Source organism: Octopus bimaculoides, chromosome 11, assembly GCF_046866305.1.
Source record: "Octopus bimaculoides isolate indiv1 chromosome 11, ASM4686630v1, whole genome shotgun sequence".
NCBI lineage: Eukaryota > Metazoa > Mollusca > Cephalopoda > Octopoda > Octopodidae > Octopus > Octopus bimaculoides.
Window position 1 is genome coordinate 47,469,314 of NC_142938.1, and position 12,500 is coordinate 47,481,813.

Here is a 12,500-nt window from a genome sequence, read left to right on the forward strand (position 1 = left end):
TTAGGCGTAAACAACAGCAAAGCGCCATCTGTCGAGTGAAGGCGACGCTCAAAAGTATTCAATAGCTATCGGCTTTGCTATTCGTCATTCCTGGTGCCAACAGCTGCAGAATCAGCAGCAGGAGCAGCAGCAGCAGCAGTAGTAGTAACAGCAGCAGCAGTAGCAGCATCAACAGCGTCGGCAGCGGGTGCAGCAACGGCACCGGCATCGACGTCAGTCGCAGAAAAATCAACATCAACAACAGCATCCACTACAAAATAACAATCACCACACACACACAAGCACAAACACACATATGCAGACACAACAACAACAATAGCAACAACAAATGTAAGAGACAGAAATGCAGCCATAAAAGTAGCATGTAAACAAGTCCAGCAGCCAATGCGAGAATGATTATTGCCCATGTGACGCATCTTCAAATCGTTGCTCTCCCCCACTCCTCAAAGTACATCCTCTTTAGTTTCACTTTTGTTTTTAATTTCACCTCTCATGCACTTTCCGCCATTCCCCCTTCCCCCTCCCTTACTCATTCTCTAGTTTCCCCTGTCTGTCTGGCTGGTTTTCAATCTGTTTGTCTATCTGTCTCTCTCTGTCTGTCACTCTCTCTTTCTCAGTCTGTTTCGCTATCTCTCTCTTTCTCTCCCCCTCTCTGTCCCTCTCTTTCGTTCTCTCATACATAGATCTCAAATCATCGGCTCATACACATCCACACGGCATATTAAACAAACACATACGCTTTTTCTTCCAGTTTTCTTTTTCTTCATTGCTTCAACACAAACCTATACACACACAAACAAACAAACAAACACACACACAGACATTTATGATTATATACGCATATATACACGCACAAATACATACGTACAAGCACACACAAAACACACATACACAAACACAATCACACACACACTCACATATATACAGTGCGACACACATACACACATACAATCAAACACAGCCATCAATCTATCCATTCATCTATCCAACCATCGATCCATACGTAGATACATACATGCATGCATAGATACATACATGCATGCATGCATACATACATACATACATACATACATACATACATACATTCACGCACAAGCCCCTACGGTTCTGTATCCTTTGCCCCTCACCATCCGATTGCCGTTTCGGCCAATTGAATTGTTTCAACAAACTTGTCAACATATAAATAATTTTCCTTGTTTTATTCTTTTTTATTTTTCAAAGTCTGTTTTTATCTTTGTTTTCTCTTTTCTCTCATTATTTTCTTTCTCTATTTTAAAAACAAAAAATACTTTTAGTTTTGTTTATATTTATTTTTTTATTGCTCTTTTGTTTTTAAAACTTACCCTACTACTAAGCTTGTTGTCTATCTGTCATCCGTCATTCATTCATACACTTACTCTATATCACTCTACTCTGTACTCCACTCCCACTCCACTCAACTCCACTCCACTCCACTCACGCAAACAACACTCAACTTGTCTCTCGATTTCACTAATCTGTCTGCCTGTCTGTTCATTGTCTCATTGTCTTTTTTCTCACACAAGCAATAATTTCAATAACAACATACCAACCAGACAATTAGTCATCCTTAAAATAGTTAATGTTGTTGTTGTTAGTACGGTTCGTAATTTTGTTGTCTTTGTTATTGTAATTGTTTTTAATTGTCAAGGTCATCACTTTTTCTCTTGTGCTATGGCTTTTCAAATCTCAAAGTAAAAATTTATTTTCCCTAAAATCAAAGGGGGATGCCCTGTTGAGACACAAACAAAATGGTGCTCTTGTCTATCGCCTGCAATTGAAACACCACTCTGACTATTTCACTTGGGCGTAGTGCATCGTACTTCTAATGGTCCTAGCTTCTTAATCATGCTTTTTCTTCCTTCCCTTCTTTATCTTCGCCGTCATTGTCATCATCATCGTAATCGTCGTTATCATCATCAGCAGCAGCAGCAGTAGCAACAGCATCATCATCATCATCATCATCATCATCATATTCTTCTTCTTCTTCTTCTTCTTCTTCTTCTTCTTCTTCTTCTTCTTCTTCTTCTTCTTCTTATTATTATTATTATTATTATTATTATTATTATTATTATTATTATTATTATTATTATTATTATTGAGTGAGAGAGTAGGGCATGCCATCAAAAGTGACACTGGGGGTAAAATATACGAAACCCAGTATACACATCATGACCACCCGTCTGATAAGGGTACACCAGACACATACATCACAACCATAAGTACACGAGACAGTGATCTCATATCAAAATAAACAGCACATGACCTTGCAGGTTGGGCCCCAGTTAGAATTTTCTTTAGGTTGAGTAGCCCATCCTGCTCAAATTATTATTATTATTATTATTATTATTATTATTATTATTATTATTCTTCTGTACGTTATCATTCTTAGAGAGTGAACAACAATAATTTTAATTGAGGAAAAGAAAAAGAAAATCAATGTTACGAAAGTTTCGGTGAACGAACGCCATTTATTTCATATAACACACAAAGTTATGCAATTATATTTTGAGTAACAATCAACTTATCAAATGACCTTGCAAATGTGAGAATTTTCCTCGCTTCATGCGCAGATAGACACAATCTAAAGGTTAATTTAACCTATCGGCCCTTTATTTTATTATCCGTCTTGACTGGACTTCAGGCAATTAATCAAAATATTATTTCTCCTACGGTCCGAAACATCTTCCTCTCGACGACAACTCGGTCAGTTGGCAGACCACTTTGCTGATAATTCATTACAACCACAAACACACCGATAAACAGTATTTATTCTTAATATTTATATAATTTAAGGCGTTGAGCAGGCAGAATCTTGAGCACGCTGGGCAAAATGCGTTGCGGCATGTTCTTTTGTCTTTCAATTCTGAGTTCAAATTCGGGCCGAGATCGTCCTTGCATTTCACCTTTTCGGGGTCGATAAAAAATTATCATTTGAGCATTGGTGTCAATGTAATCGACTTACCCGATCCCTGAAATTGCTGGCCTTGAGCCAAAATTTGAAATCAATATTTATATGCATGCATGTATGTATGTATGTATGTATGTATGCATGAATGTATTATTTAATAATGCTGATCACCTTAATGTAAAGCGTAGCATTTACTTGCGGAAAGGTTTCTAAATATTTCGTAGAGTAAAAATTATTAAATAAAATCGGTTTGAGTGACACATCTAGCGTCGCCTTTTAACCTGTTATTCACTCATTGAGTTCATAAGCTGTTAAAGGCCAAACTTGAAATGCTAGTCAGATCAATATTTTCAATACATATGACTCTATCCGTGAGTATGTATATATACATACACATACGCATACATATATAATATATATGTATTCGTGTATGTGTATATATATATATATATATATATATATATATATATATATGTATATATATATATATATATATATATATATATTATATATATATATATATATATATATATGTATGCATATACTTAGACATATAAATACATATGTGTGCGATGTATAAGTTACACCCACGTACACAATACACATACACATAGGCATATATATATATATATGTATATATATATATATATATATATATATACATATGTGTGTGTGTGTGTGTGTGTGTGTGTGTGTGTGTGTGTGGTGTGTGTGTGTGTGTGTGTGTGTGTGTGTGTGTGTGTGTGTGTGTGTGTGTACGAATGTATGCATGTAATCGTATTTTTGTGCAATTTGTTTTTCTTTCAAACTATTCCTGTTTGTACAACTGTTTCGTGTTTTTTACAACATAAAATTTACAGTGCTTAATGTAACGGAAACTGGGTTATCCATCTTCCCTTTCATCTTACACAGCGATATGGAAGAATTCGCTCCCAAAATCACGAACCGTCAAACTGCAACATAAAATATTTAATCAGCTCTAATACATTACTACATCAGAATCACATGCGCTCATTAGTTTAACATACAATATTTTATTAGTTAGCATCCACTCCAACTATGCCATCAGCATGTGTTCTCATGAGTTACTTACTTGTCCGGTTTCTGGAAGGAAGAAAAGTAATATGTAGATGAAGCGGGTGGGGTGAACCGGAAAGGAATACTATTGCCCCAAGCGTGATTTGAACATTTGTATATTTTACGAACTATTACATAGACATACGTTTGGTATAGTTATTCAAATCAACCTAACTAATGACTGTGTGGTAAGTAGCTTGCTAACCAACCACATGGTTCCGGGTTCATTCCCACTCTATAGCCTCGGGCCGACCAAAGCCTTGTGAGTGGATTTGGTAGACAGAAACTGAAAGAAGCCTGTCGCATATATATATATATATATATATATATATATATGTGTGTGTGTGTGTGTGTGTGTGTTTGTATGTCTGTGTTTGTCCCCCACCATCGATTGACAACCGATGGTGGTGTGTTTACGTCCCCGTAACTTAGCGGTTCGGCAAAAAAAGAGACCCATATAATAAGTACTAAGCTTACAAAGAATAAATCCTGGGGTCGATTTGCTCGACTAAAGGTGGTGCTCCAGCATGGCTGCAGTCAAATGACTGAAACAAGTAAAAGAATAAAAGAGTATACATATATATATATATAAATTAATTAATAATGAAGTACCAGCATGGTAAAGATAGCAGTCAAAACGACTCAAAACCAGTTTTCACTTTTACACAAGGACGAAATCGAGGGAACAGGCAGTAAAATTTTAAGACCCGTAGCATAGACGAAAAGAATCGAAAATGAAAATTAGAAATACCCATATCAATAATTTCGAACTTTCTCAATGGCGACTTTGTTCTCGAGTAATACTGTCCATCGATTTCGCCCTTGTCACTAAGTAATACTGATTTTCGATTTCGCCTTTGTGTATAAGTGAAAACTGTGGTTTTGAGTCGCTTTGACTGCTATCTTTAGCATGCTGGTGCTTCAAGTAGTACCCCTCACTATTAATTGATAATTTTGCCTTTATGATTCTTTTACACATGCTAGCCACTGATATTGTTGTAAATAATATATATATAATATATATATTCAAAGTCTTACAGCTGTTTCTGGGATATCTCAGAGTATGGGATGCTCCGTCATCGGAGACAAATAAGGAAAATCAGAAGGGTATAGATTAATGAAATGATAACATAGAGGAGAGGAGCAAAGAAATAAGGACATGAAGAAAGAGAAGAAAAAAAAGCATAAAAATTTACAGTTTAACTTTCTGATTTTGTAGAAATAAGCCCATAAGTCCCTAGGCGCAATTCTGCGTAAATCCATGTGGGTTAAAGTCCTGATATTGTAAATATTCAGAAAAAAGACACAGATATATCAACCTTCGAAACAGAATGGTAGTGGAGGTGGCTCTTAAGTGGTAAAAAGAAATAAAAGTAAATAAATAGAAAGGTATTTATTTACTTTTCTTTCTTGCAATGCTAAGTGTAACGCCCTACCACTAATGGCGGAAACAAGTAAAAGAAGATAAAAATGATACATATAAATTAATTAAGTACCTTGATAATTGCTGCCTCGTGTCCTAGGACTGAAAGAGCCGGTTACCTGGACACTCTGAACGGGATTGCCAGTCTGTCGAAGGGCTGTTCATTGATAAATGAGTGGACTGAGGCAACATTAAATGAATACAACACACCGCCGTCTAAGGATCGAAAACACAATCTTGCTATCCGAAGTGTAACAGCTTACCACAAGGCCACATGCATTCACCATACACATGCATATATATATATATATATATATATATATATATATATATATATATATATATATATATATATATATATATATATATATACATACATATATATATATATATATATATATATATATATATATATATATACATACATATATATATATATATATATATATATATATATATATATATATATATATATATATATATATATATTTATATATATTTATATATATATATATATATATATATATATATATATATATATATATATATATATATATATATATATATATATATATATATAGGTGAGAAAGTTGGTATGTGAAAGCACGTGGTTGGATGTATAAAAGATAATAAGAGTGAAAAAACTACAGAAGGCTTGTGTTACATGGTTAAAGTATATATTTAAATTATGTCAGAAAAATGTTATAAAATCTTTTTGGTATATAAACATTGTATTTTCAGAAATAACCGGTTTGGTGTTGTCTTTTCAAATTTCTAAATTTGAAAAGACAACACGAAACCGGTTATTTCTCAAAATACAATGTTTATATACCAAAAAGATTTTATAACATTTTTCTGACATAATTAAATATATACTTTAACCATGTAACACAAGCCTTCTGTAGTTTTTTCACTCTTATTATCTTATATATATATATATATATATATATATATATATATATATATATATATATATATATAATATAGTCGTTTTCTTATCATTATCTTACAATATTTACTTTGTATTATATTATATTTATTTATTGTGCTTTTACTTATTAATTTTTCTATATGTGATAGTGAATAGCTAATTGCATATTTTATCCAAAATTTCTAGTATTTCTGTGTACTCCGTTATTGACAATAACTTCTACCACACACACACACACACACACACACACACACACACACACACACACACACACAAACAAACACACACACACACACACACACATACACACACACACACACATGCTCATATGTATATGTATATATTTATACATATATTTATACGTAGCATACAAATATATCACCAGTAAGTCTTTCTGGACCATCGGTCAGGTGAATTGGGTCATGACTTCTAGTCTTATAACTGTTCATGTGTATTGTAGCGTTACAAGCATCTTTAACTTCAGACAGAATTTTTGTTGAGGGCAGTGGTTTCTAAAGTTTTAATTAGGGCCTCACTTATTTTTCAATGTTGGTGCTCTTTGAACTTAAGATGATAGAGTGCGCATATACATAGATACACACACACACACACACACACACACACACACACATATATATATATATATATATATATATATATATATATATATATATATATATATATACATATACATATATATATATATATATATATATATATATACATATATGCATATACATATGCACGAGTTTATACTTACGTAGGGGAACAAGTATACGTACATGTATGTTTGTGCGTGTATTTTATGTTTCAAATTTGGCATGCTTGTGGAACTGTATCCTGATTTCCACAGCATTAAGTTTATATTGATTAATGCGTTGGAAACTGGAATACGTAGTTTCTTTTTATCTAAGACACTGATCTGGAAGGATTCGAAGAACTTGAAATCATGAACCATAGAAATGCAACGTTAAATATCTAATCAGTTCGAATGTACTACATTTATGTCATTGTGGTTCTTACTGCCTAGTTCATTCGTACGGTCAGTTAACGAAAGAGGAGGATAAGGGGAGAGAAAGAGTAAGTAAGTATGAGTGTGTATGAAAGAGATGTAGTGAAAATAATACAGATAGCAGGAAAATTTTTAATTGCCTTGAACTAGATTTGTGTCAACCACATATAAGTTGGTTATATACTCTTTAACTGAATGTTTGGTATAGTCTGATTGAATGGGTAGGAAGCGCGGTTCGGAATGTCAGGGTCCCGGGTTCATTTCTATGTGTGGCAAATATACTTATAAAAATCTAAACATACTCATACATATACAAATATGTATGCATCGCCCTCCCCCGTCTCTCTCCTTACACATACACACACGCGTGCGTGCAGACACACATAGATATGTGTATATATATATATATATATATATATATATATATATGTATATATATATATATATATATATATATATATATATATATATATATATATATATATATATATATATATATATATATATATATATACATACACACAGACACACACACATATACATACATATATATATATATATATATATATATATATATATATATATATATATATATATATATCAAACCTGGTAGTTTGCCGGTAAAGCACGTTCATTGGCCGTGCTCGTTGGGTATGTAATTAAGGAGAAAGACTGAAGATGGAAGATACGAGCGTCTTTATTGACCACTACCTCTTGAACTGACCTGAGGAGACATATCTATGCTGAGCAATACACCTAAACCAGTTGTGCAATATCCCACTCGCGAGGGATCGACGCTAGACGGGTGAAAACGATTGTGGTTATCAATAAAGATTCTCGTATTTTCTATCTTCTATCTCTCTTTTTTTACACGCACATATTATATAATAAGAACAATAAATGTTTTTACGTGCTACTATTAGTTAGTTTCATACGATGAGAGTATGCCAGACATTGTTTTTTAACACGTCTGGTGTTCCATCACAATCTCCAGGCACTGTGTACATGGCAGTGATTTTACCATCACGGAACAGTACACCATATATCGTCGAAACGCTTAGTTTTAGAATGGTGGCAGCTAATGAAGGAACTGTTCTCTATGTGGCTTGTGTGTTTTCTGTACTCTGTTTGTTCTGTTTTTTATTTTGTCCACGTTTGTTTGTGACGTCCTGTACCCAGATATGCATCTATATATACATGTAGATGTAGGTATGTACATACATGTACGTATATATGCATATACTCACATATTATTTGTATTATATATAGAGAGAGAGAGGGGGAGGGGAGGGAGGGAAAGAGGAGGGAGAGAGAGAGGGAGAAAGAGAGAGGGGTGATTATATATGATGTATGGTTCCGTTATTGGTGGATATAATTGAATTCCCCACTCCCTCGAAATTGGTGATCTTTTGTCAAAGTGTGAAACCAATGTTTATGAATGAAGGTGTGATCGAAGTTGATGAAATCGACCAAAAATCTCTACTAAATCTAAAATGTTTGGCTTTGTATCTTATGCTAGAAAATAACATTACTGGATTAGCAGAAACCGTGAAGCGCCGACAATAACTTTTATACTTTCAACACTTAATGTTCTAAGTTCAAGTTTCACCAAACTCTTCTTTTCCTTTCATCCTTCCAAGGGTCAATAAAATAAATACTATGCTAATACCAGTGATATTCAAACCAGATACACTTTTTTCCCTACGTGTGAAGCATTTCGAAAACGCTTCAATTGGTATTTAATGATATCCTTCTATGCTCCGATTTCAAATCCTGATAACCACCACCCAGCCGTTCTATATTTTTCTCTACGGAATCGTCAAAATAGATTTTATCATTCATTATTGTGCTAACAAGAATATGTTAAATATTTGGGCTACCCCCACCTCCTCCATAAATCTGATTATCGTAACATTTTTATTTTAAAAGTTATCATTTTAAAAATCCCTAATACACTAGATGCTGTCTTTGGATAATTTCAAATGGAAAGAATACATATTTTTTTACTTTTTATAAACATTCGTTATTTAATTTGATAACTTTTAGTTAAACGTTGCCAGGGAATCCAAAATTATGCAAATTAGATTTAACTAGATTTGTTGTGTTTTAGATTATATACATTATGAATATAGCTTAAAGCTATTTATCGTTAAGATTTCATCCCATATGATAAGCCACCCCCAACCAATACGATACAATACTGCGCTCCGTACAGTATACGACTGCCACTCCATACATTGATATATAAATATTAGTGTAATAAAAATAACCCTTTCTACTATAGGCACAAGGCCTGAAAATTTGGGGGACAAAGTTAGTCGATAGCATTGACCCTAGTACGCAACTGGTACTTATTTTACTGACTCCGAAATAACGAAAGACAAAGTTTATCTGAAGTTAGACCATAAAGACGGACGAAAAGCCGCTAAACATGCTGCCTGACGTGCTAAAGGTTCTGCGAGCTTGCCGCCTTACTGTGACCTGACTTTGATGTCACATTGAGGCACAAGACCAGCAGTTTCGGTGGGCTGGAGGTAAATCGATTACATCGGCCCCAGCACTCAACTGGTACTTATTTTATCAACCCCGAAAAGATAAAGGGAAAAGTCGACCTCGGTAGAATTTGAGCTCAAAACGTAAAGACGAACGAAATACCGCTAAGCATTTTGCCTGGGGGTGCAAACGATTCTGTCAGCTTTCTGCCTTACCGTAATTAAATATTGATTTCAAATTTTGTATTTGTCTCTCATCATTGCTTGGCAACCGATGCTATATGTACGCCCGTGCTTGTGCGTATCTTTGGGCTTATTTTTATTCCCTACCACCGCCTCACAACCGTTGTTGCTTTGTTTACTTCCCTGTAAATTAACGGATCGGTAATAAGAACCGACAGCATAAATACCAGGCTTTAATGATTAAGTATTCGGGGTCGATTGGTTCGTCTAAATCCCAGCATGGCCGCAGTCCAGTGGCTGAAAAACAGGTGAAAAGAATCAAAACAAATAAAAAATAAATGTTTTACCTTAAGACTTAGAATACAAATCAAAGCAGCATGATTACAAAAGAAGAAAGTTGTGGAATCTAGCTTCCCAACCACACTGATCCAGGTTCAGTCCCACTGCGTGGCACCTTGGGCAAATGTCTTCTGCTATAGCCTCGGGTCGACCAATGCCTTGTGAGTGGATTTGATAGACAGAAACTGAAAGAAGCCTGTCGTATATGTATATATATATATATATATATATATATATATATATATATATAACTAGATATGTTTCGACCAAAGATTGGTCAGGCCAAGATTTGGCTGCTATTTCTAGGAAATGAAGCACTTGGTGGAGGTGCATTGATAATTCTGCCAGCTCCAATAACAAGTGCAGGCAATATTCAAGTATTTTGATGGCTTTTTCCCCTTTCTTTACGAACAGTCTAGTTAATCGGAAATGTCAGAACTAACGGGGATTAATACCATATACACCGCCACAGCAGTAACTGTATTCAACTGAATAGACGTCAGTGATTGGTTGAAATTATCGAAATAAGACAATTTTTAACATGAAATAACTTCGAATACAAAATTTTTTATCTGTTCTATAACACAAAATATACAAGTATACAAAATTTGAAAGTGTTTCGGTACCAAAAACCCTACATAAAACATAAATGAAAAATGTTGCCCGTCAAGCCAAAAAGATCCGATTTCTTCGACTAAAACTCTTTACGGCCGTGCACCAGCATAGCCACAGTCAAATGACTGAAACAAGTAAAAGAATAAATGTATAAAAGAATGAATAAGCTATGGAAAGAGCAGTGGGGAAATGGGTGCATGAGGAGTGGTTTATATTAGACAGGAAGGTGTTATGTGATAGGCAAACGGAGTAGGGAGAGATTAAAAGTTTCAGTGATGATGTCACCAGACCTCCACCAATAGAAATCACCAGCATTCGAAAATAGTTTAAAAAGCTGGACTGAAGTAAATAACAGGTTTGGCACAGCAGATGGAGTAGCAGATACGCGTGTTAGAGAAAGAGAAAGTGCACGAAATAATGGATAAAGTGTGAGCGGGTGAGAGGGAGTTTGAGAAAGAAACAGAAATAGGGAGGGTGTAATACGGAAGCGGACGGGCAGACAGACTAAATGAGGAAGAGGGCGAGGATAGAGAATACAAAGATATATGTATGCATGTATGCACACACACACACACACACACACACACACACACACACACACACACACACACACACATACACACACACATACACACACAAAAACGAGAGAGATAAACGGTCAGTTAAATAGTTATAAAAATACGCGAACTTACGTATCTCTTTCATCCCGTCCGTTCACACACTAACATATGCACCTACACACACATAGATGTGTACACCCACATGCATACACACACACAACACACACATGCACGCACGCACACATTTTTGTTCAATACATGATGTTGAATTTATATTTTGTGAGTATCAGCGGATGATTCACTGCGTTGCTATCCAGAGTCTCGCACTCTTAGCTTCCTCCAGGGAATTACTCGGCGCACCGGTCTATGAAAAGGAGACGTAGATAAGTGACACCTGTTAAGGTCCATTCTCATTGTCCGAAACGGTCAGTTGATTGTTCGTGTTGCAGCTCAGATAAATGCTAATGGATTTTAGGCAGTACAGTGGCAAGATTGGAAAAAATATATATGTATTTGCATCGGGATATTTTTCGCATCGAAGGTCGGCGATTGTCGTACGCTGAGGACGGGTAAATACCCAGAAACTCGAGTCCGTGCGTATCGCAGATCAAGATGGGGAGGATGACTTCCCTTTGCAAATACAGCCAGGATGCAGATGTGTGTCAATAGACAGCTGGAGGAGATGTTCTCCTGGGGCTAAAAAGCAACAGTAACATCCACCCTTAGGGGTCAGCCACATTTAAGTGGCAAATATACTTCACCTTGTAGATAAGTAGTTTTTCAGAAACTCTCTGGTGAAGGCATATGGAGAATATATTCCTCATCTCCTTTTCAGGGAAATCGCTTGTTTATTTTTGTAGATGAAATTATTTCTGAAACGTAATCAGTTATGCCTTTGACAGCTCCCGACAAATGAAAATTAATCTAACAAGTATGTCT